This window comes from Eubalaena glacialis, chromosome 9 (genome assembly GCF_028564815.1).
Source record: "Eubalaena glacialis isolate mEubGla1 chromosome 9, mEubGla1.1.hap2.+ XY, whole genome shotgun sequence".
NCBI classification, from domain to species: domain Eukaryota; kingdom Metazoa; phylum Chordata; class Mammalia; order Artiodactyla; family Balaenidae; genus Eubalaena; species Eubalaena glacialis.
Window position 1 is genome coordinate 118,843,989 of NC_083724.1, and position 24,742 is coordinate 118,868,730.

Genomic DNA, 24,742 nt, shown 5'->3' on the forward strand with positions numbered 1-24,742 from the left:
TTTTTTTTTTTTTAAACATCTTTATTGAAGTATAATTGCTTTACAATGGTGTGCTAGCTTCTGCTTTACAACAAAGTGAATCAGTTACACATATACATATGTTGCCATATCTCTTCCCTTGTGATGCCCTAATTTTTATCTCCAGCTTCAGCCTTTCCCCCAAATACCAGACTCAGATTTCCAGCTGCCTATTCAACACCTTCCCTTGGATGCCTAAGGGGCCTCTCAAACGTCAGATGTTAACAGCAGAACTCCTGATTCCCCGATCCTGCCCTGCCCTGCTCCTCTTCCAGCCTCTCACGGATCAGTAAATGGTTCCGCTCCCCCAGCCCAGCAGGGTTTCTCAGGGGTTTTGTACTTTTCAGTTCTCCAGCCTGGAACATCCTTCTCCTAGAACTTGACGGTCTCCCCCTCCCCTTCATCTAAGTCTCTGCTCAAATGTCACCTCCTGAGAGAGACCCACACACACACACTGTATCTGAAATATCACTCCTGCCATCACTCTCCATTCCTTTATTTCGATTTATTTATCTCTGGAGCATTTAATGCGTGTGTGCGTGTGTGCATGTGTGTGTGTGATGTACACTCCGTAAAAGCGAGGTTTCTGTGTTTTGTTCACCGTATCTCCAACCCCTAGAACACAAGAAAAAATGTGTTCTCCCCTCCACCTGCACTGACCCTGCAACCTACATTAGCTTCATACCCTTAAGTATTAAGAAGAATGTACTACTTTCTAGGACCTTTCTTGTTTAAGTTTCTTCCCAAAGAGTTAATCACAGCATTTGAAAAAAATAGATGCCGACCTTTGGTACCAAAAGGGGTCATGGGTGATTGTACAGTCCGGTCACCTGGCTTCAGTTAGATAATATGTTATTAAATCCCTTTTACAAAGTAATCGTTAGGATCCCCAAAGCTTGTGGCTAATGTTCAACTGAGGTTGAGCTCACAGGTTACCATGATTCAGTGATAAAGACAAGAGTTGGGAAAACCTATCTGTTGTCGCTTTTAACTAGTGTGTCGTGTCACACTATTTCACTGCAAAACAATATCATGATGAGGAAAGATGCAGGCGATCCCAAGCTGTGGGGGGAAAACACTGACTTGTCTGCTCTATTAGCTACGGTTAATTCAAAGGGATAATATGCCAGCTCCTCAGAGTTGGGTTTTTTTTTTTTCCTTTTACTCCTTTCTTCACTCTTTTCCCCATTTATGATTGATATCTACCTAGAACTCTTGGTGGAGCCCTGAACCCTGAGAGTTGTTTGAATTCGGCACAGTTTCGTTTAGAAAAGATTTGACTGGTAAAGGCAGCCCTCCATCTCCCACACTCTGTAGAAGCATCTGCCAACAGCACACCCAGAGAGAGTCAGGACGGAGACGTAAACCTAAGTCCATTCACTGCTGGCAAACAAGCAAACAAAATCCCCTGAGCACCAGTATCGCTGGAGCTGGTCCTTAACCAAAATACAGTTTAAGAAGCCGTTAGGAGAACTTCGGGCTGGCTGTGACATGAACGTCTGTCTCAACTCAGAGAAGAAAACTTTAGCCTTTTTGGAGACTCAACATTTTATTTTGAAACAGAGAGGCTTAACTCCATGCTTTGGTTCTTTCATATTCGTCTTCTTCATGGAAATGTGGCTGAGAAGGTTTTGTCCCACGGAGCTGTCAGTGAACCTGGGTCTTCGCCCATCACAGTCTTCTCAATGCTTGACTGGCTCCAGGCCTCCACCTTCCCTCTACAAGTACTCACCCTGGGAAGGCATTTTCCTCTTCTATCTTAGCACGAAAAGACTTATGAAATAGACTTGGTTGGTTTTTTTTCAGAAAGCCATCTACTTGCTCCAGAACGATGGGACACAAGTAATCAATATTTCTGGTGGTTCGGAGCCTTCTGAAGGCAATGGGTCTCATTGTTTTCTCTGTGCCTTTGAAACCAGACGTTCCAGGCTTACTAATGAGCTGCTTCTCTCTCTCATCCACACGTAAGTGCTGGCTGGTTTCTATTTATTACATAAACCCCGCTTTCTTAGGTTTACCTCTGCCTACAAGTCTCAGAAGCCATAGAACTTCCTCACTGTCTTAGGCAAACTCTCTGGAATGTGGACTCTCCACATTATTTTTAGCAGCAAGTCTGATTATCCTTTGCTAGAAAATAACGTGGTTTTAAGATAAAGGCAATCAAGTCAGAGTAAGGCCTTAATTATTTTTAAAGTGTCCCGTTCTCCTCGTTTATATTTCCCTTTCACTGTGATTTTCAAGGCAAGTGAATATTATATCTGGGTGTTCTGAAATCAGGAATACTTTGAATTTCTTCATTGATATCATCTCATTTCAATTCTGTACGAAAAATCAGGAGGTATAATTTTCTTCTAAAAGCTTGCTTTTTTATATTACTGCAAGAGTAAATAAAGTAACTTTCATTATAATAGAAGGTTCGCCGACAGCTTGCAGCAAAGATGTTTCATGGAGAGGAGAGAAAATAAAAGGTTACATGAAAAGAGTACCTCTCTTTTATCTTTGGAAGCTAAGAATGATCTTGGTTTTGATATCGTTCCTAAAATTAGTCTCATGGTTGATTAATTCTCTTCCTGGCGAACATGGCCTTTCTTTCATGTGTTTGGTGTCATATTTCACCACTTTCCTCCCAACACTATTGCCACATGTAACCTGGATTAGACTGGGGTTTTCTTGGGATTACTCCCATATCTCTGTCTGAAATGCGGGAGGGCACCAGGGGATGCATAACGCAACACGTAGCATCTTTCTAGATGCATCCTTTTTGCATCAAGATTGTAGGCATGTGTCATTTTTTATTGAAAGTATCTTGAAGCATTTTTACATTGAGTATGTATGTTTTATGAATGTTTTATGACTATAGAATTCATTTGAATATTTAAGGTAAAACCCTGGCCTCTAAGACCATCACAATGTTTGCGAGCTGTTTAGCTCAAGGCTTGCGGTCCAATTAGTTTTTTTCTCTGGGTGGATGTTTCTTGTTCTCTATCCCCACCCACACCTCATCCATCCTTTACTCAGGAATCCAGGACATTGTGTGCTGGTCACTAGGGTGGGAGGCCTCACAGGGCTGAAAGCAGAAGCAGAGGAGTCTTCATGGCTTTGGTGTGTGAGCTGAAGTGCTGGTGGGACAGAAAGACAAGTACTGGGGGAGTTTCCACGGCAAAAATTTCAGTTTAAAGGAACAGTGCTTCTCCCTTAAACAAGATTTTAATGATTTTTTGTTTGTTCTTTTGGTTTCTTTTTCTTTTTTTTTTTTTTTTGCCATACCACGCAGCTTTGGGGATCTTAGTTCCCGGACCAGGGATCAAACCCGCGGCCCCTGCAGCGGAACCACGAGTCTTAACCACTGGACCGCCAGGAAGTCCACCTAAAACCTGAATTTAAAAGCCTGGCCTGAGGGGAGAAGAGACATGATCTCTGGGGGGTAGGGGGAGGGTACAGAGGTGAATACGACCAGAGAAAGAGGAGCCCATGTGACAGGATCACGTGGGTGGGAACTGGGGTTGTCTCTGCAACAACCTGAAACCTGTACAGGGGCTACAGCGCTCACACTTCCCCACGGTCAGCACTAAGTAAACTCGAGGAACTCAGATGCAACCCTGGGTGGGGAGGAACCCCAGAATGACTAAGGCTAAATTTCTCTCACCGTGGCAGAAGCGGGGACTCTAAGTAGAAATGTATACGCATTAGAGGAAAATAAAATTGTCTCTTGCCTACCTGGATGTGTAGGCTAATAATAATACCAATCTGTTCATTGATTAAACTATAAAAATAGATCTTAATGCAGCAACGAGTATGTTTCTATTGTGTGCTTTAGGACCTTTGGGGTCGTGTAAACGGAATTCCTGCTCTCAAAGAACTAAGTGTATTTAAGACACGAGGCATGTTTACCAAACGTTCAAAATGAATAGAGATTGGCTGGTCAACCAAAGGGGAGGCGAGCATTCCTGGAGGGGATGTGGCATTAAAACAGGGCCCGGGAAGATGGGAGCCCGGCAGTTCCGTGAGGAGTGAAGAGGACTTCTTGAATTGTTCTAACATGGTTATTGACAATTGTGGTTTTCAAACTGTATGCAGCATAAACTTTAATTCAGATAGAAGCAGAGTTCCTCCCGCTGAAGCGGCAGAGGTGATGCCCCCCCTTCCCCGGCTCCTCCGAGGCAGCTGGTAGAAACCCTGCGGCTCCCCAGAGCACAGTGGGAAAATCACTGATTTTGCCCATCCAACCCATTCATTTTCTAGGCCCAGAGATGCGAGGTGATTTATCAAGGAGGCCACTGGCTGGCTCTTCCATGCACTGACCCTTGACTTAGCTTTCACTGATGGCTGGTGTTTATCCTTTTCCTATAAAAGATTGACATTTTTTCCTCTCAAGGCAAAACACCAAAAATCCTGGGTGTTTTGGAAAGAGAAGAAACGCAAATCCTAGTTAGCCCCAGCTACTTCAGTGAAAGCAGGATTGGCAGGAAAATGTACAAATGAAAAATGCCAAAACCCTAACTTCCAATTAAGGCTTCGATTCCAAGAGCCTCTCAACCTAACTCTTAAAAGAATTGCTAGTAAAACCACATCCTACCGTTCCATCGGCCGGGCTTACGACTGGCAGGGACACGAACAATAAAACAGTCAAAGGGTAAGCAAAGGAGAGGAGAATTAATATGAAAACCCAGCAGCCTGGTCCTAGATAACTGGGAGTGGATCATAAACACCTTAGCTGTCATACGGTAACTTTGGTCCTCGGATAAAAACATTTGAATGGCAAATTGTTTCACTTTAGGAAAATTATCTCTGCTTTCAACAACCGGAGGTTTGTTTCCCAAAACGATTTTCAGGCTAGTAAAAGAATGTGAATAATGATAAGGCACAGCACAGAGAATACAGTCTCTGTTTGGCACCAGAACACATACTCGTGGCATGGAATTCATCCTTTCTCAAGTCCGTTTGAGTTTTCCTGTGAGAAGCGTCCTGTCCCAAGAATGAAAGTCCGTAGTACCTTTCTTTTCCTTCATTACAATAAAATTGCTGTAAAGGGCAGACACAGATTTAAACTAAACTCTTTTAAAATGTTGAACTGTGAGCCCTTGACATTCATAAAAGCTAGGTTTCCAAACTCTTCAGTGTTGCTCAAATGGTGGGGTATTTTTGGATGGTAAAAGTAAATTTAGAATTGGCTTACAAATGTGTTTTACTGGGCCTTCTAGAGGTTGACATGAAAAGGCAGGGAAAGATTTCATGTAAAGATCCAGATTTCAAAGCAGCCCCAACTTCCTACCTGGCATCCGTCAGCTAGAGCTCTGGAAGGTTCTGTCCTTGGATGGACACGAGCCCATCAGGTCACCACATTGCCCACCCGGCTCTCTCCACTTATGTGCAACTGCTTCCCTGAATCCTTCAGGCATTTGAGTTTGCGACCCCAGCATGAGAATATGTAATTATTCACTTAAAGGGTACAATAGCCTTGAGTAGCACACAAGGATGGTTTGAGTTTTGACACTGACCTTTGAGGAATCGCTCACCAGCTCCTGACTGCCAGCTCATACACACAGTGGTTATTTAACATGAAACATAATTTTGTGTTTTGGCAAAATTAAGAATTCTTTTATTTGGGCTGCTCTCAGATTTTCAAAACCGCACATCTTAAAGTCTGTGAATGGCCAGAAACTTTTGGACACTATAAATATTCTTAAAGACAGAGGGATAGATGTTTTAAAAGATGGATTCTAGAAATGTATTGAAGAAAAGTGGGGAATTACATAAAATCCTGTTAGAAATCCCATACTCTAGAGCAGTAGTTCACAAAGTATGGTTCCCCACCAGCAGTGTCAACATCACCTGGACGCATCTTAGAAATGCAGATTCTTGGGACTTCCCTGGCAGTCCAATGGTTAGGACTTTGCGCTTTCACTGCGGAGGGCGCAAGTTCAATCCCCGGTCAGGGAACGAAGATCCCGCAAGCCGCATGGTGTGGCCAAAAAAAAAAAAAAAGAGAAAAGAAATGTAGATTCTCAAGCTACACCCCAAACCTACTGGACCAGACACTGGGGATGGGACCCAGCAGGTGTGCTCCCACAAGACTTTCAGGTGACTCTGACGCACACCAAAGTTTGAAAAAATCCCAGTCCAGAGCTTTCCTGCTAGTGTGACCTGAATGGAGACACTGGTCCCCTCAGCCCTGGGGGAGCAGAACCCCCTGGAGTGTTTAAAGTCCCCAAGCCACAGTTTCCAGCATCAAGGGCCTCATCCAGGGTTGGCAGCTTACGTGGTCCCAACTTGTCCCCAGAGGCAGCCAGAGAATGACTATCATCTCAGCACCTCCTGTCCCTCCTCGGGTGTTCTGCCACCTGCATGTCCACTTCAGCCATCTGAACAAGGGCCATGCAGCTGCCGGAGAAACTCATATCCCTTTGCCCAAGTGGAAGGGCTCAGGGCAACAGCACGGGGCTCAGGAGCCAGTCGGCATGGGCACTGGAGATGTCAGACCAGGAAGGCAGGACAGGGCTCCTGCAGGCTCCAGGACAGGTGGGGGTCCTGATGCTGAGCTTCACACAGATTGAATTCCTGTGCCCGTTGCTGGCTGATGCACATTTAGGGCTGTGCAATCTGGCTGCACGATGACGACTCTGACGATGCACACACTTTTCCAAAGTTAGAGCTTCATTAGTTTGAAATACTTGGTATGAAAATGTTCCATTGGGGGAATTCCCTGGCGGTCCAGTGGTTAGAGCTCCGTGCTTCCACTGCAGTGGGCTCGGGTTCGATCCCTGGTCAGGGAACTAAGATCGCACATGCTGCCTGGCGCGGCCAAAATAAAATAAAATAAAATAAAAGCAAAACAAGGGCTTCCCTGGTGGCGCAGTGGTTGAGAATCTGCCTGCCAAGGCAGGGCACACGGGTTCGAGCCCTGGTCTGGGAAGATCCCACATGCCGTGGAGCAACTGGGCCCGTGAGCCACAATTACTGAGCCTGCGCGTCTGGAGCCTGTGCTCTGCAACAAGAGAGGCCGCGATAGTGAGAGGCCCGCGCACCCAGATGAAGAGTGGCCCCCACTCGCCGCAACTAGAGAAAGCCCTCGCACAGAAACGAAGACTCAACACAGCCATAAATAAAATAAATTAATTAATTAAAAAAAAAATTCAACAAGATAAAAATCATCATATTAAAAAAAAATAAATAAGCAAAACAAAAACGTCCCATTAGATTTAGAATCCATGCACATTAGCCTTAGATATTTTCAATGGGAAAAAAAAGAGCAAAATCTATTAGACACTTTAAAATATAATTTCAACTCGTAAATTTTTGATTGGTTGATAAATCATTTCAAAAGTTATTTTGAAATAAGCTTCTCATCCATGAGAAATACTAAAAATTGAAGAGATCGTCATCTACAAGTCTTGATCAATTTCACATAGTCATTTCAAGCATTAAGCCTAATGAATAAAAGCAAGTTTAATTTTCTCATTAAAATTTTTTGAAAATATTTTATTTGGAAGTGTTTTAAAATTTAATATTTAATATCTGCTCTTTTAATTCTTTATATTTTGTTTCCCCTATCATAATTATGCAAAGAAAATGGAATTAATTTTTCACCAAGATCCATGTAGACACACCCAAATTCCATGCAAATATTACTGTTGTGACACTTTATGCCATGACATGCAATTAATGCATTATCTGAAATTGCAAGTCAAATCTAAAGTGAATCAGTTAACTTAAGGTATGCAGCCCTGATGGATGAGATTCTGGTGAAGGATGAGTGTTCTAAACAGAGCTACATCCCATTGGTACTTAGTCTGTGCTCCATCAACTCTAATTGATGAAATTTCCGTAAAGAAACTGTTTCTTCTACTCTCAGATCATTTGGAAACGTATACAGAAAATACCTTCTCCCAGACTGTGGTTCTTAACACTTTGGGGTGGGGGAGGATTGAAAATCTGGATAAGCATTTGGATCCACTGCACGGAAAAAGGCAGGTCCCCATTGCAATGAAGTGACTTTCCAACACAGCCCACACTTTGTGCACTTAATCACGCTGTCTTCTGACACGTGAACATTGGTGATGAGGACATGAAACCTCTGTCTCCCCACCCGCCTTTTCTGAGCAAACTTGCCATGATGACATCTCACCCGTGATAGCTTAGAAGGCCCGGCACACACAACCTCCTTTGATTCTCGCAATAACCCCGACACGTGTACAAAAGGTACCATTAGCCTACATTTTTCACAGAAGAGGAAACTCAAGGTCTCGGCTATCAGTCCCGTGATTTCTCACCACCTCTTGAAAAACCCAAAAGGCCAATACAAAAATACAGACTTTTTTGCATTATTCATAAATACTCAGGGCCTTATATTTTTACGATACATTATTTTTATCCAGGCCATGATTCTCTTATAATTATTTTCTTTGCACATCTTAATCAATTATCCCAGAATATGAGCTCCTAACGCGTTGGGTGTGATTTGTTTATACTTATTTGTGCTGTCGGATCTTAACTGTGATTTTTTTTCTTAATTGTAACTTGACAATCAGAGTAATAGAAAATAATGAATTCGGTGATCCATCAGATGTTGCTGAAAATGCAGCACCGATCAGACGTCAACAGTCTTCACGGTGGACCTACAAACACAACCGTCACATCTAAAGGGATGTTTGATTGTTTCAAAGACAGACGCTTTATTTTATGGTGTTTTACTGTGTCCTCCATGGTAATCTAATGTGCTGTCTGATAAGTGTTAAAATAAGCTCTCTTTTCACCATTATCTGGGACACAGGACAGTTTCAGAAAAGTATGAAGATACTAGCAATTGTGAACAATGTTTTTAAATAATTAACTTTTCTTGAAATAGCCAGTCACCATCCTAAACAATGAATCATTTGGAATAAAAGAACCCACCCAGTAAAACTTACTTACATTACTGATCACAATTCTATGAGAATGTGTCATCAGGCTACCGCATATAAATTCAGGGACTTGAAGAAGCAATTTTTCACTGACACCCTCTTAGGGAAACACTTTTCTGTATTTCTCTTCCCTTTCCTGCTTTCCTTAACCTTCCACACTGTGGAAACACTCTTCAGGATATAGTGACATGTATTTGCCATCCCTTCAAGGGATTTAAATGTATCCTTCAAAAGGGACGTGTATACTTTAAGAGAGCATCCTGTAAAATAAAAACTCTTCAACATTCAAAGGAATGAGTATCTAATATTGGAATTTCAGGCACTGTCAGGTAGGGGTAGAAACCTCTGGAGGCAAGAGAACCTTCACATCAGACCTTGCACATGATTCCCACTGACAAAGTCAGCCCTAAATCCAAAACTACTTGGAATGCATTCTGAGATCCACACAGCCCAAATTACATGATAAAAGGAAAACCATGGGCTTTCACAGAGAAAGCCCCTTCTCCATTCCGTTGTTTCCTTGAAACAATAAAATTCTTAGCCTTATGCCATAGATGTATTCCCAATGGCCAGACATGACTGTCCAATCAAAATGTGATCTTCAGTCATTTCTCTTACGCTCAGCCCTTTAGCCAACCATACAAAGGATGATGTCCCCAGAGTGACTTTTTGCATAAAGCCACTGAGCGCTTAGGTGTTCAAATCCCAGCTCTGCTGTATATTTTCTTTGCGACTTTGAATGAGTTTAACATCTTTTTGCCTCAGTTTCCATATCTGGGATATGATGATAATAACAGTACTATTATTCTGAGGCTTGGTGCAAGGATTGAGTTAATGCCTGTTGAAGCCGGCTTGCGAAAGCTCTCAGCAGACTTTGTCTGTTTGCTGTTTTTGTTACCAATCCCCTCCTCTGTCCTGCCAGCAGAAGCTCCTGGCAAGCTCCTTGAGAGAAAGGCCTGGAGGTCACGACGGGCGAGATAACACAGCCTCTCCTTGCTGGGCTACAGTCACCAGCAGCTGTCCCCAAGGAGCCTTGCCAGCCTTTTCTGTCACAGTGTCTCCAATGGCACTGCCCTAAGTGATACGCCCACTGTGGACACCAGAGCACTGCCATCGCGGCTACCACCTCCGGGGCTTTTGACCAGAGTGGCAATGACCTCTCTCCTTTTCTGCTCTTAAAAGAAAGAGGAGACAGCTCGCCCAAGTTCATGTTCCCTTCCCAGGGGGTCTGCATCTGATGCCAGGATGTGAGGGTCCAGCATCATGGGACAACCTCAGTGGGGTGTTACAGCTCCAGGGTTCCCCGTGGGGTCGGCTGAGGCCTTTTATTTGAACTTCACTGCAGCCCAGCTTTGTCCTCTCTCATCTCTGCTTCCTTCCCCTCCTCCTACAGGCGCTGCTCTGAAGGACACACTTTAATAAATACCCTGCAGGAGTACTCTCTGCTTTAGAGTCAGCTTCCCTGGAAATCCATCCTGCAAGGAACCCCAAACTGCAGTTTATCAAGTTGCTGATGTCGTATCCATTTTGAGTCATTTAACTTAAAAGGAAAAATATAAGCTGTAAAATTTCATTTCTGATTCCTGCCATCCTACTGTTCATTTTTAAATTTTTTTTCCAGTTTCATTGAGATATAATTGACATATAACATTATCTTAGTTTCAGGTGTACAACATAATGATTTGCTATATGTCTATCTTGCAAAATGATGGCCACAATGTCTAGTTAACAACCATCACCTGACATAGTTACAAATGTTTTTTCTTGTGATGAGAGATTTTAAGACCTACACTTCAGCAACTTCCCAATCTACAATACAGTATTATTAACCATAGTCGCCAAGCTGTACGTGACATCCCTGGGACTAATTTATCTTATAACTGGAAGCTTGTACTTTTTGACCCCCTTCACCCATTTCCCCCGCTCCCTGGCCCCCAACCCCGCCTCTGGCAACCACCAATCTACTCTCTGTCTGCCGGATGCACGCCCCACAAGTGAGGGAATAAGTCCTTCAGTCCTGAAGGGGACATCTGGGCCCATCACAGTACCCACCACAGAACTACCTGGGCATAGAAAGGAACAAGTTCTAGAAGTATATACACAAAAAAATTGTTAATGGTGGTACCTATAGGAAGAAAGACGGGGAACATTTAGAAGAACATGGTTTTTTGTTTTCTGTTTATAGTTTTTGGAAAGCATTTGCTTTTATCACTGTTATTTTTTATTGAAGTATAATTGACATACAACATTATATTAGTTTCAGGTGTACAACAAAACGATTCAATATTTGTACACATTGTGAAATGGTCACCACAATAAGTCCAGTTAACAACCATCACAATTCAGAGTTACAAATATTTTTTTCTTGTGATGAGAACCTTAAAAAGAAATTAATGTCAACAGGGGACATCTGGTAAAAATGATCACAGGTCATTTTTTAAATTTAATTTCTATTTTATATTGGGGTATAGTTGATTTACAATGTTGTGTTAGTTTCAGGTGTACAACAAAGTGATTCAGTTATACGTATACATATATCAATTCTTTTTCAGATTCTTTCCCATATAGGTTATTACAGAATACTGAATAGAGTTCCCTGTGCTATACAGTAGGTCCTTGTTGATTACCTGTTTTATATATAGTCGTGTGTATCTATTAATCCCTACCTCTTAATTTATCCCTTCTCCCCTCCTTTCCCCTTTGGTAACCATAAGTTTGTTTTCGAACTCTGTGAGTCTGTTTCTGCTTTGTAAATAAGTTCATTTGTATCATCTTTTTAGATCACAGGTCATTTTTGAAAGAAAAAAGCTTCATAATAAAAATAGCTAACTTTGAAAAAAATAATGAATAATTACAAAAAGGGGAAAAAATAAAACCTGCACACAGGGACGCACATGGATTCTGTTCTCTGTCTCACTGCTTCCTGGGGATGAAGGAAGCCCCGAATCTCTGGGTGGCCCCCTTCCCCTCCTCACTAAGGAAGCCGCGGGTAGGAGCCCTCTCACCTGGCAGGAGGGACTGAGGCCGGCAGGGAGCACAGGGCAGCGCTTGCACACCCAGCCTGGAGGCGAACACAAGCATTCTGCAGCAGGCTTGGAGCTATTATCCTGAAGGCGCATTTTCCGCTTCCAAATGTGTGTCCAGGCCAGCATAGCCCCAAGAAGACTCAATAGTACAACCTTTAGCAGGAGTAAACTCCTATTGGCACCCAGATTATCAATTAGAAACAGTGGAAAAATCTCTTCTTGCCCTGAGCAAGTCTAAATTTCAGGCCTGGCAAGGTTGCCTACGCAATCATTTGTATGTGCGAGATGCAGTTAAATTCGAAATCTATAATTGGCTTATCAGATGTACCTTTTTACGGTGGTTTACTTTAGCTCCCCGTAAAGGTCGTTTGCTCTGCCTGAAACATGCTGAGAAGAGACAGACAACCTGGCATCGTGTTTGCCCCTTTCCCCCTCACACCTGGCCTCAAACGGTTGGTTCCTTGAAAATTCTCTCTGGCCTCTGAGCCTTTGCAAGTGCCGTTCCCTCTGTCTGAGAATCTTCCCAACCTTCAATCCGCCCCGTTCCTTAGCTTGTCCCTACCATCCTTCAGGTGTCAGATTCAACGCCACCCACCATACCCATCCGCCCATAAAGGAGGTCAGATCACCCTGCTATCTGTCCCCACAGCAACCTGTCCTTCTGCTGATGTCAACCCTCTTCAGGTTCTGTTGCAAGCCCCTGTTAACTGTCCAAATACTCAGGCAAATGAGATCCGTGTCACTCTTCTGCCTTGGGTCTAGCATAGCACATAGTAGGCACTCAAAACATGTTTTCAAATAAATGAGTACTTTGGGGTTAACATCAGCTTAAAACAAACCACAAAATACTAGAGCAGTAGAGGACAAGTTACCTCTGCACAAATTTCGCTGTATATATGTACATATACTATAGTGTATGTATATAATGTTACTAGAAACTTCAAAGGGCTCTCATGATGTAGAAAAACATTTTCGTCATCTAATGGACTCATTTGCTAGGCTGAAAAATAACAGATATTGATAAATCATACCATAGCAACCCAAATCAGTTATCATTCTGTAAATGGAGGCTTTGCCCGTATAATGCAATATGGAAACACACGTAGGGGTAAAGTTGCTCTCCAGAAGGGAGGGGGGCCACTTTTTTTTTACGAACAAGATTTTCTGGTGATCAGGTCATTTCCAAACATGCCATGAGTTGCAGAGAACAGCATAGGCAACACATTTCCCTGGAAAAAAATGGAAGATGCGACAAGCTTTATCAGAAGCAAAGAATGTGCTCAAGAACCTCCAACCAAGGAATGTCAACTTTCTCCTGCTGCTTCCTATTAATAGAATTAAAGGCAAACCGTGGGGCTTTCTTCCCCATTATATATTGACTGAATCTGTGAAGAGCTATAAAATGCTAACCAAAAGGACAACCCAAAATAAATTTAACAACAAGCACAGACTCTACAGGAAAAGCCCTTTGTAATGTTTTCCAGGGCATGGCCCTTTTTGAACATTACATACAGGAAAATATTATATAGAGGAAACGTCACTTTACGAGGCTTTAGATGAGGCCTTTTCTATTTTAATGAATGTCATATAGAAGGAAATGTTCAATATATAACACAGTTTCACCAAACTGTATTGTTGGAATAAACTGCAGTTACTCTGGATTTTCAGCTTGAATCTTGAGAGAAATACACTTCTAAATATCTTTGGCAAGGCAGTCAAGGTTTATTCCCTTCCCAATGCGGATTTCAACTCCCACGGTCCAGCCAAGCTCACATTTGTGGTATTCTTCAGGCTAATTAAAGGCAAACAAATGGACAAAATATCAAATGAGCCATAAGGACGTTTCCATTCAATAATTCTTAAGCCCTGAGAAACAGGGGTGTGTGACTTTGCTCAGTTTTAAATTACCCTCAGCATTTAAAAACCACCTGGATGGGGCTTCCCTGGTGGCGCAGTGGTTGAGAATCCGCCTGCCAATGCAGGGGACACGGGTTCGAGCCCTGGTCTGGGAAGATCCCACATGCCGCGGAGCAACTAGGCCCGTGAGCCACAACTACTGAGCCTGCGCGTCTGGAGCCTGTGCTCCGCAACAAGAGAGGCCGCGATAGTGAGAGGCCCGCGCACCGCGATGAAGAGTGGCCCCCGCTTGCTGCAACTAGAGAAATCCCTCGCACAGAAACGAAGACCCAACACAGCCAAAAATAAATTAATTAATTAATTAATTAAAAAAAAAAAACCACCTGGATGGGTTCAAGAAGTAATGTGAGGCTGAGAAAAATATGAATTAATGAAGAACACATTTTGGTGATAGGCCTATAAATAAATCATTGCTATAGTGGCACCACAGATTGAATAATGCTAATGCAAGCAGACACAGATTGCTAAAGTCTTTTTATGTAAAATGTGGTTAGTTTCTGCTTCCTTTGCTATGCTAATGAATGCCCGGGAGAGTGTAAGCTGTATTTTAACTTTTTGTTTACGTCGTTGGACACATGCGGAGAAAGTTCCCATGGAATACTGCTTACCACATGGACTTAAAAGGTCCAAGCTCATGGAATTAATCACATTTTAAGACATGATTTGGCTTGTCACATTCAAGATAATAGTCCTTTGTTATTTTTAACAACTTTGGCATATAAGATATGGAATAGCTGCTTAAATATAACAGCATAGCCTTCTTTTCAATAAATTGTTAAATTTAATAGGTCTGGATGGTGACAGGGGGCTGATTCTCCTAGATGGTCAGGCATTTATCCTCCCTGGAAGCATGTAGGAAAAATCCACATGCAAATTTCTTTCTATTTTCTACAGAGGTGGGTTCATTCAAGACCAAAACCCTTACCTTATTGGGGGTAAGCGGGGGAGGGATACATTGGGAGATTGGGATTGACACATACACACTACTATATGTAAAATAGGTAACTACTAAGGACCTACTGTATAGCACAGGGAACTCTACTCAGTACTCTGTAATGGCCTATATGAGAATCTAAAAAAGAGTGGATAGACGTGTATGTATAACTGAATCACTTTGCTGTACAGCAGAAACTAACGCAACATTGTAATCAACTATACTCCAATAAAAATCAGAAAAAAGAAACACGCTTTTTCAGTCAAGAAGGCAGACGGCATTAAAGTAGAAAGGAAATAGTGAGACGCTCGAGTGTGGAAAAGTAACCCCACTTCCTAGGGACAGCAGGAGAAGGCACATCACTTCCTCCGTCATCAACAAGCTGCCACGTTTCCTCTCATCCAAGTTCCTCATAATAAGCCTTGAAGATGAGGCCGGCATGCCAACCCAACCCTGAGAGCTGAGGGGACCCTTGGGGGTCCACACATCACATATCTAAATATTTAAGTTTGACAGCAAGCTAACAAGCTGTTAAATAAAATATTTAATATGTTCTATTCTCCTACTTTAACAAGTATATCTTCTCTTTTTTTAAATTTTTATTGGAGTATAGTTGCTTTACAATGTTGTGTTAGTTTCATGGGTACAGTATATGTGGAATCTAAAAAATGGTACAAATGAACTTACTTACAAAACAGAAATGAGTCACAAACGTAGAAAAGTATATCTTCTTAACAACAACATTGAAAAATACATGTAAAACCGTGGTTTGTAATAAGACTGGGCAAAATCTCAAAGAAAACTGAATTTAAATTTTATTGTGCAATATGTTTACCTATAGCTGATTCACTTCCCTGTACAGCAGAAACTAACACAACATTGTAAAGCAACTATACTCCAATAAAGATATATATACTAATTTAAAAAAATAAATAAAAATAAATCAATAAATTTTATAGTGCATATCTGGGTGTTCGGTGGGTGGGCCAGCAATGTTTAGGTGGGTCATAAAACACAAAAATATCAGCATTTATTATTTTATTTATTTATTATTTTTTTTAAAGAGGGCTTTTTTTTAAAAAATTTATTTTCTTAATTTATTTTTGGCTGCATTGGGTTTTCATTGCTGTGCGCAGGCTTTCTCTAGTTGTGGTGAGTGGGGGGCTACTCTTCGTTGCGGTGCACAGGCTTCTTATTGCGGTGGCTTCTCTTGTTGTGGAGCATGGGCTCTAGGCGCGCAGGCTTCAGTAGTTGTGGCACATGGGCTCAGTAGTTGTGGCTCGCAGGCTCTAGAGCGCAGGCTCAGTAGTTGTGGCGCACAGGCTTAGTTGCTCCGCGGCATGTGGGATCTTCCCGGACCAGGGCTCGAACCCGTGTCCTCTGCCTTGTCAGGCGGATTCTTAACCACTGTGCCAACAGGGAAGCCCCAGCATTTATTTTTTAAATTACATATTTATCTCATAAATTTTCTACAGATTCACTCATTATGTTGTTCTAGTCATGGTTTCCACATGGTTGGCCTCTATTGACAGCCAAACCACATGACCTTTCTTGAGTCCCTGTAGTTGTTAAATCATTTTTTATTCATTAGCATTTGCTCTGAGACAGTAGCAAATGGAATTTTTCATCAAAATTTAAAGCAATACTTAGATTCAGAAGTGAGTATGGAAATTAATAAATCATGTTCAAACATTAGAATGCTGGTTGATAAACTATTATCACAAAAACATGACAAAAGAGTTTAGTTACAAGATATACATGTCCATCACTCTTACTGGATTTTCAAAGTATTTTAAAGTAGTATCAAGAGTCATAGAATATCTCTTAGACTCTTCTCTTTAAAATCATCAATGCTGGGATATGATCCAGAAAACTGAAAATAGCAGCGTGTGACTCCGTTTGTTCCAATCTCTCTTCAACTGAGACCGTAACTTGCTTTCTAATGGCCAGAAAATATTTTTTATAAAAATTAGTTTTGGAAGTATTTGTACATGAATCTTTTTCTGCATGTCATGAAATATTTTCATTTCTTGTTGTAATTTCCTTCTATTTTAATGAAATGTCACATTTGTTGCATCCTTAACATTAGTTGCTTGCAATTTGGAAAAATCATTTTCTCCAAGGTTTTTTTTTTTTTTAGTTTTTCAATTCTTTTTAAAGTGAAGCAGCCAAGCACATCTTGTTTGTGTTGTTGGTCATTATCTTTTACTAACATTATTAACATACAAAATTTTTAACATGAAAATTAAATTCATAATTTATTTTCCACTAAAATCACAATTTGATTTTTACTTGAGGAGCTTCTCAACATAATTTTTGAAATCCTGCTAAACTGAGTAATATTTGCTTTTTTAATGGGCTTTCTTCTTACTTTTTTATCCAATAAGTTTGTGATCTAATTTTATTCTCCATCCAAAAGAGAAATCATATTTTTCATTTTTTATTCACATGACATGCTTAGTCATTCTAGTAACAAATTTGGAAATCATTTCTGCTAAGTTCAAAAATTTTCCATGTTTTCATGTTTTGTAGAAATATTTAGGGAGAAGTTGATAAAAACGGTACAAACTTTCAGCTATAAAATGAAAAAAGTCCAAGGATCCAATGTATAACCTGTGACAATAGTTGATAACACTGTATTGTATAATTAAAATTTGTTAACAGAGTAGAATTGAGATGTTTAAAAATATGTATAGGGACTTCCCTGGTGGCACAGTGGTTAAGAATCCGCCTGCCAATGCAGGGGACACGGGTTCGAGCCCTGGTCTGGGAAGATCCCACATGCCACAGAGCAACTAAGCCTGTGCGCCACAACTACTGAGCCTGCGCTCTAGAGCCCGCGTGCAGCAACTATTGAGCCCGTGGGCCACAACTACTGAAGCCCGCGAGCCTAGAGTCCGTGCTCCGCAACAAAGAGAAGCCACCGCAATGAGAAGCACGTACACCACAAGGAAGAAGCACATACGCCGCAACTAGAGAAAGCCCGCGCGCAGCAACGAAGACCAAGGCAGCCAAAAATAAATAAAATCTTTAAAAATAATAAAAAAGTAAAAATAATTTAGAGCTGCAATAAGCGTCATTGTGCTTATATTGGACACATGATATCATCTTTTAATATTCTTTTAAGACGATTATAACAGTGTTGTGTATTCTGTTCTATATTTACTTCTTTGTTGAAAAATATGAACTATTTGTCATTTATTCTGTCTTTTTTGTTGTTCTCATATTTGCTAATTTTATGTGCACATGACATTTCAAGTTCTTTTAATTAAGAATGCGTGTCCAGTCACAAGTGTCTTCATTGGCCAAAACCAATTATGAGCATTGGTTGACAAGTACGTAACAGTAGTAACAAGATACTTTGAATTTAGAATATAACAGCTTCTTTCCCAGTTTGAAAGAATTTGGGTTCAAAGTGAAATATATGGAGCACAGAGGATTTTTAGAGCAGTGAAGCTACTCTGTACAATAAAATGATAACGGATACATGTCGTTATACATTAGTCCAAACCCACAGAATGTACAGCACCAAGCGTGAACCCTGACGTAAACTCTGGACTCGGGGCCATAATGATGTGTCAGTGTAGGTTCATCTTTTATAACAAAGGTAGCGCTCAGGTGAGGGACGTGAATGATGGGGGAAGCTGTGTATGTGTGAGGGCAAGGGGCTCTATGGGAAATCTCTGTACTTCAATTTTGCTGTGAACCTAGAGCTGCTCTAAAAAAATAAAGTCTATAAAAAAAATGAAATATAAATTTTCTGCCATGTTTATCCAATGGAAAACTGTAATCATTGATTTGAATCAGATTGTGCTTTGCTAGAAACATTCTCATTCGTGTCAGGATATGACAGCCATTTTCCAGAATCGTCATCCAATAAACAGAGTCAAGTTCCAGAGGTTTTGACTCTCTTACCCAATTTGCAGATTTTATGAATGTAGTTTTCTTCAACTTCTAACAAGCATGCCAGAGTTATATTTGCTGTCTCTGAATTATGAATTTGATAGGAATAATTTTTTCTTTCATTTTCATTGTTTTGATCAGTGGTTACAGCTTTGTTTGATGAGAATCTGACACAGCAGCCGTTGTATCTGAACAGTTCCAGTTGTGGATTTGATGAGAAAAATTTCCTTGCTCATTTTCATTAAATCTTCTTTAAGCAAAGAATTTCCTGCTTGCAAATTTTATGTGGGCCATGCTCTACAGAAGTCTGCTCACTTTCCTGGCTTCCAGTTATTCAAATTTGAAGCACTAATTTGAAAATTTTCTCTCTCTTATTGCTTTTTAGTTTTTATCCTATTTTAAGATCTACTTTTGTATTTTACATTTTTATCATGATGCAAATTGTACACACTCTCAGTGATCTAAAGCAGGCATCAGCAAACTTTATTTTTAAAGAGCCAGATAGTAATTCTTTTTTTTGCTTTGTGGCCATCCAGTATCTGTAGCAATTACTCAAGTCTGATGTTGTAGCATGAAAATAGCCATAGACAACACATAAAAATATGGGCATGGATGTAGCCCAGCAAAACTTTATATTAAACAAAGACAGATCAGATTCGACCCATAGGTCATAGTTTGCTGACCCCGGATCTAAAGGATTCAAAAATAAAACACTGTTTTCAAAGTGTAAAAAACTTCCAAATGTAAATAATGTAAAACTATTTTTCATGTTTCTTATTTTTCCTCTAAAATACTTAAAATAATATATTAAAACTAAATAGCAAGATGAAAATTATAATCAATAGCAAAATTTAAATCAGAAGATAGAGATAAAACTGAAATTTTAATTAAATTTTTGAAAATGTAATTAGATCTCATTAAATGTTTTTATAAAAATAAAACCATTCACAATCAAAATGTTCAATGTCCATCAGTTGCCAAGGTAAAGAATTAATGTCATGAGAAAGACAAACACTGTATGTTATCACTTCTGTGTGGAATCAGAAAACAAGAAGTCGAATTCATAGAAATAGAGAATAGAATAGTGGTTGCCAGGGGCTGGGGGTTCAGGGAGATTGGCGGACACAGGTCAAAGGGGACAAAATTTCAGTTATAAGATAAATAAGTTCTGAGGATCTAATGTACGGCATGGTGATTATAGTTAATCGTACCGTATTATATTTTTGAAATTTGCTAAGAGATTAAATGTCAAGCATGCTCCTCAAATAAGTAAATAAATAAGGAAACTACGTGAGGTGATGGATGTGTGAGTTACCTTGGCTGTAGTCATCATTTCCCAATGTAAACATATATCAAATCATCACATTGTACACTATTATTTTTTTAACATCTTTATTGGAGTATAATTGCTTTACAATGGTGTGCTAGTTTCTACTGTATAACAAAGTGAAACAGCTATACATATAAATATATCCCCATATCTCCTCCCTCTTGAGTCTCCCTCCCACCCTCCCTATCCCACCCCTCTAGGTGGTCACAAAGCACCGAGCTGATCTCCCTGTGCTATGTGGCTGCTTCCCACTAGCTAGCTATTTTACACTTGGTAGTGTACACTTTAAACATATACAATTTTATTTATCCATTACACCTCAATAAAATAGGAGGAAAAAAGAAGCGGTGTCCTGCTTCACGTTTCATCTGGACTTATGTAAATGTACATATTTTTAAGCACTATGAATTAGTTAACATTGCAAAATGCTACTCAGCCACTGTGTACAATTGTCGTGCACACCTCACTGATCTATGACCATCTCCAGATCCAGGGATTAGAACACACGTGTTACCAGTCTGCTCAGGTTGCCATAACAAAACACAGGCTGGGAGGCTTAAACCATAGAAATCTACTTCTCACAGTTCTGGATGCTGGAAGTTCCAGATCAATGTGCAGCAGGGTTTGGTTTCTGGAGAGGACTCTTCCCTGCTGCCGACAGATGTCTTATTTTTTTTTTTCACTTTTTTTCCTAGCTTTATTGAGGTATGACTGACAAATATAAATTGTATGTATTGAGGATGTACAATGTGATTTTTTTTTAAAGCATACAACATTATGATTTGCTATACATATATATTGTCAAATGATTACTACCATCAAAATACAATCAAGGTAATTAATACATCCACCGCCTCACATAGTTATTTTTTAATTTTTTGTGGTGAGAACACAAGATCTACTTTCTTAGAAACTTTCAAGTATATGATACTGTATTATTAACTATAATTACCAGGCTCTACAGTAGATCCCCAGAATTTATTTACCTTATAACTGAAAGTTTGTAACCTTTGACCAACATCTTGCAGTTTTCTCAACCCCTGCCAACCCCCAGCCCCTGGCAATCCATCCGGTTCTATGAGTTTGACATTTTTAGATTCCAAATGCAAGTGAGATCATACAAGTATTTGTCTTCTTGCTGCAGTTCTCACATGGTCTTTCTGCTGAGCCCACGCAAGAGGGGTTGGGGGAGAGCTAAAGAGAGGGACCACTGTGGTTATCTCTTCGTATAAGGATGCTAGTCCTATCGGATCAGAGCCCACCCATATGACCTCTTTTAACCTTAGTTACCTCCTTAAATGCCCCATCTCCAAGTACAGTCACATTGCTGGGTAGGGCTTCAACATATGAATTTGGAGGGACACAGTTGAGTCCTTAGAAACAAAGGAAAGGAAGATAGACACTCAGCACTCCTGGGAAACAAATACTTTATAACTCAAGAAAATGTTGTATTAATGTTATCTGATAGAAAGGATTTGCAAATTCGTTTATTTTGCTCCACATAAGTATTCTTTTCCCACGCTTCCAAAGCAGTGTCTGTCTCTGACATTGGCAGTGATAAAATCCACAAGCCTTCATGGCATTAGGACAATGGAGCCTTTTGTTTCATGGATACAGGGCAAGAAAAGTGGAAAAGCATTTCATTGGAACTGAGTGGTGTTTATGATGTACAGGATTCTCTAAAGGGTGAACCCAGGTCAGGGGCCCCTCTGGCTTTGTCTAAGGTAACCTTTTCTACAAGCATTTCCAAGATACAGGGAAAGAGATCAAGCAACTTGCTTTAACCTTGAAAAATGCCTGAGTCAGGACTAGGACTGGGGGACATTTTTAAAACCATATTTACCATTCATGGCTGGAGACCAATTCTTTATATAGATCAATATTAAATACTTTTGGGCAAGGATGGAGGTTTGAATCTCATTGAGTGGTAGTACCTAGCACAGATTAAGAATCAATGAATAAAAGTTAAAAAACGGCTGAATGAATGCTTATATAGCCTTACAACTTTAAAATATGAAAACATTGCAGAGTTGAAAGCCATTTTAGAGTCAAAGAACAGAAAGGTCAATGACGGCCTGATGGGACTTCATAGTTACTGATTCAATACAAATGTCACATAACTACAGTTTTAATATAGTGGTCCTAGGTTATTTTGTCATAAATGTCAAAAATATTAATGCGAGAAATATTCGTCTCTTTACATGAGGGACTGAAAACCTCCTGAGAAAGACTTCATCTTGTCCGTTATTCCCTATCAGATCTACTGAAAAACTTGGCTTTCCAGGGAAAGGGAATATTCTGAACAAAGCGTGAGTGCTGGAACACAGCAAAGCTTTGGTCATTGAGAATTCCATGTATCCAGTGCTACCACTGCCCTGGGGCCCAACGGTGGCAGCCACAGGGACATTGGGAGGAACAGATGTGGACAGCAGTGGTGCCATGGGGAGGCATCTTGACCTGGGAACACCAGAAGCAGTTTTAGATGCCATATATTGAGCCCATATTGTCACTTACCTAGCTTCCTACCACTAACAAGAAAGTTGATGATGCACTGGCCATGAAATTGTCCTAAATCCCTGATGAGCTCCTCATTTCTTTTTTGGAACTAAATGAAATAAAAATTCACTTGAGGATAACTTCTTCTATTCACTTAAAAATTTTAAAGTAAGGCCTCTCAAGATACACCTTTAACAAAAGATACAGCTTTAACAAGATTTTAATGGTTATAAAGGGAATAGTCGGTTAAAAAATCATGATAGAAGGGAGTTGCTTTGTGGTCCTAGTGTGGACAGCAATTTTATGGGAAATTATAACCCTTTGGAGGCTGAGTCATAAACAAACAGCCCTCCAAATCACCAAGCAGTAATCATCATTATCATTTGCAAAAGAAAAATAAAAGAAAGAATCAAAGATGTTGGCAATAATGAGTTGCTGTGAATTTTGGTTTCTCCATAGGAGCTCAGACTGAGACAGGTAACCACAGCAAATAAAATTATCAATGGCTTGAACTGTGATTGCAAGAACAGGGGACTTAATGATATTTGCTATATAATGGTTTGTTGTTTCAGGTTCTGAAAATTTAGGTCAAACTCAAATGGATCCCCTACTTAATATCAATTTAATTGAATTTGCCTTATAAATGAAGGGACTCATGTCACTAATTGAAAGAGTTCGTTTTGCTACATCTGCCCAGCCATAGAAAACACACATGCACACATGCACACACTCAGACAAAATAGGAAAACGTATGTCTGCTTCACTGATTTGATTTTACTGGACTTTTATCTAGACAGACTTAACATATGTGTTAATATTATTTTGACTTGTTCTTTCAATGTTTTTGAATTTTAAGAGCATAATGTATAGCACTTAGATTACCATATCCTGGTGAGAAATCTCGAAAAAGAGTTTTATCTTAAGCAAAAGTTTTATTAGATGATGTCCATTTTTAAGTTAATAGCCACACAACGTGTTAACTTTTAAAGTACCCTCAAATTCTCCATTGGAAATAGGTTTTGAATTGAGTTTGTTAAAACTTATCAATTGTAGAACCTAAATTGAAATATTGTTTCTGCTACTTGAACTATGCCCAGAAGAAAACTTTTAAAGAGGATGATGACTTTTCTGTTTTATTTTGAGGTTACAGTGTAATGTAGTGCAAAACATCTAGACTGGTGTAGAAATACTGAGGTTTTAGCTACTGTTCTCTCACTAAAGGGGTGTGTTTTACACTTTACCATGTACCCATTTCCTCTTCTAGAAAATGAGGCAGTTAAATTGTCAGTGAATTCTCATGCCCTGTGGTGCCTTAAGGACTCAGAGAAGAGGGGTCAAGGATTCTTACACCCTTTAACCAGAGCAGCTTCAATTTTATCTGTTTTACATATTGGGTGCTCATCCGCTTGTAAAATTTCACTTGAAAACATACTTCTATGCAAAACAGATTGCAAACCCCTTGACGGATGAACACTGAGGTCTACCCAAAGAGTATTCTAGCTTATCAACTGCTAACTTGCTTTTTAAAACTGTAGACTTCTGGATGTGTTATCCAGATTCAAACCGGCTGTGAATCAGTTAGGATTCTCAGTTGCAGACAACAGAACTCAAACTCGAGTTTAAACAGAAAAAAAGAATTTGTTTTTAAAAGTAACTGTAAGCTCACAAACTCTGTTACAGGGGAAAGAGTAAAACCTGGAGGCTATGCAGTGAGGTACAACCTCCAAACACAAACAGACTATTCCGTAGAAAAATCCACTGCCCAACACCCCTAAGCAGAGAAGCTGTGTCTCACAGCACTGACATTGGGTTTTGGCTGCTAGAACCTCCACCACTGTTGCTTTTGTCCAACACACACACATGCACACACACACACACACACACAGCACACACACACACGTGTTTCTCCTGGTACATACTCCAAAAGTTGCTGTCTTCTGATTCAGAGCATCGTGTGGGTACATCTGATCGGTGCCCCAGCTCCAAGGGAAGACTGGAAATCCAGTACTGTATCTGACTAGCCTTTTTGAGGAGATAAGATTCCCAAGACAGGAAGTTCCCCCAAATGTAGGAAGCATGTTCAAAAGATGACGACCAGCACAAGCATTTCTTCATTTCTCTATTTATTCAAGAAATTTCTGTTACTGCCTACAATGCACCTGGCACTCCTCTGTGTGCTGGGATAAAACAATGAACAAAACAGACAAAGTCCCTCTTT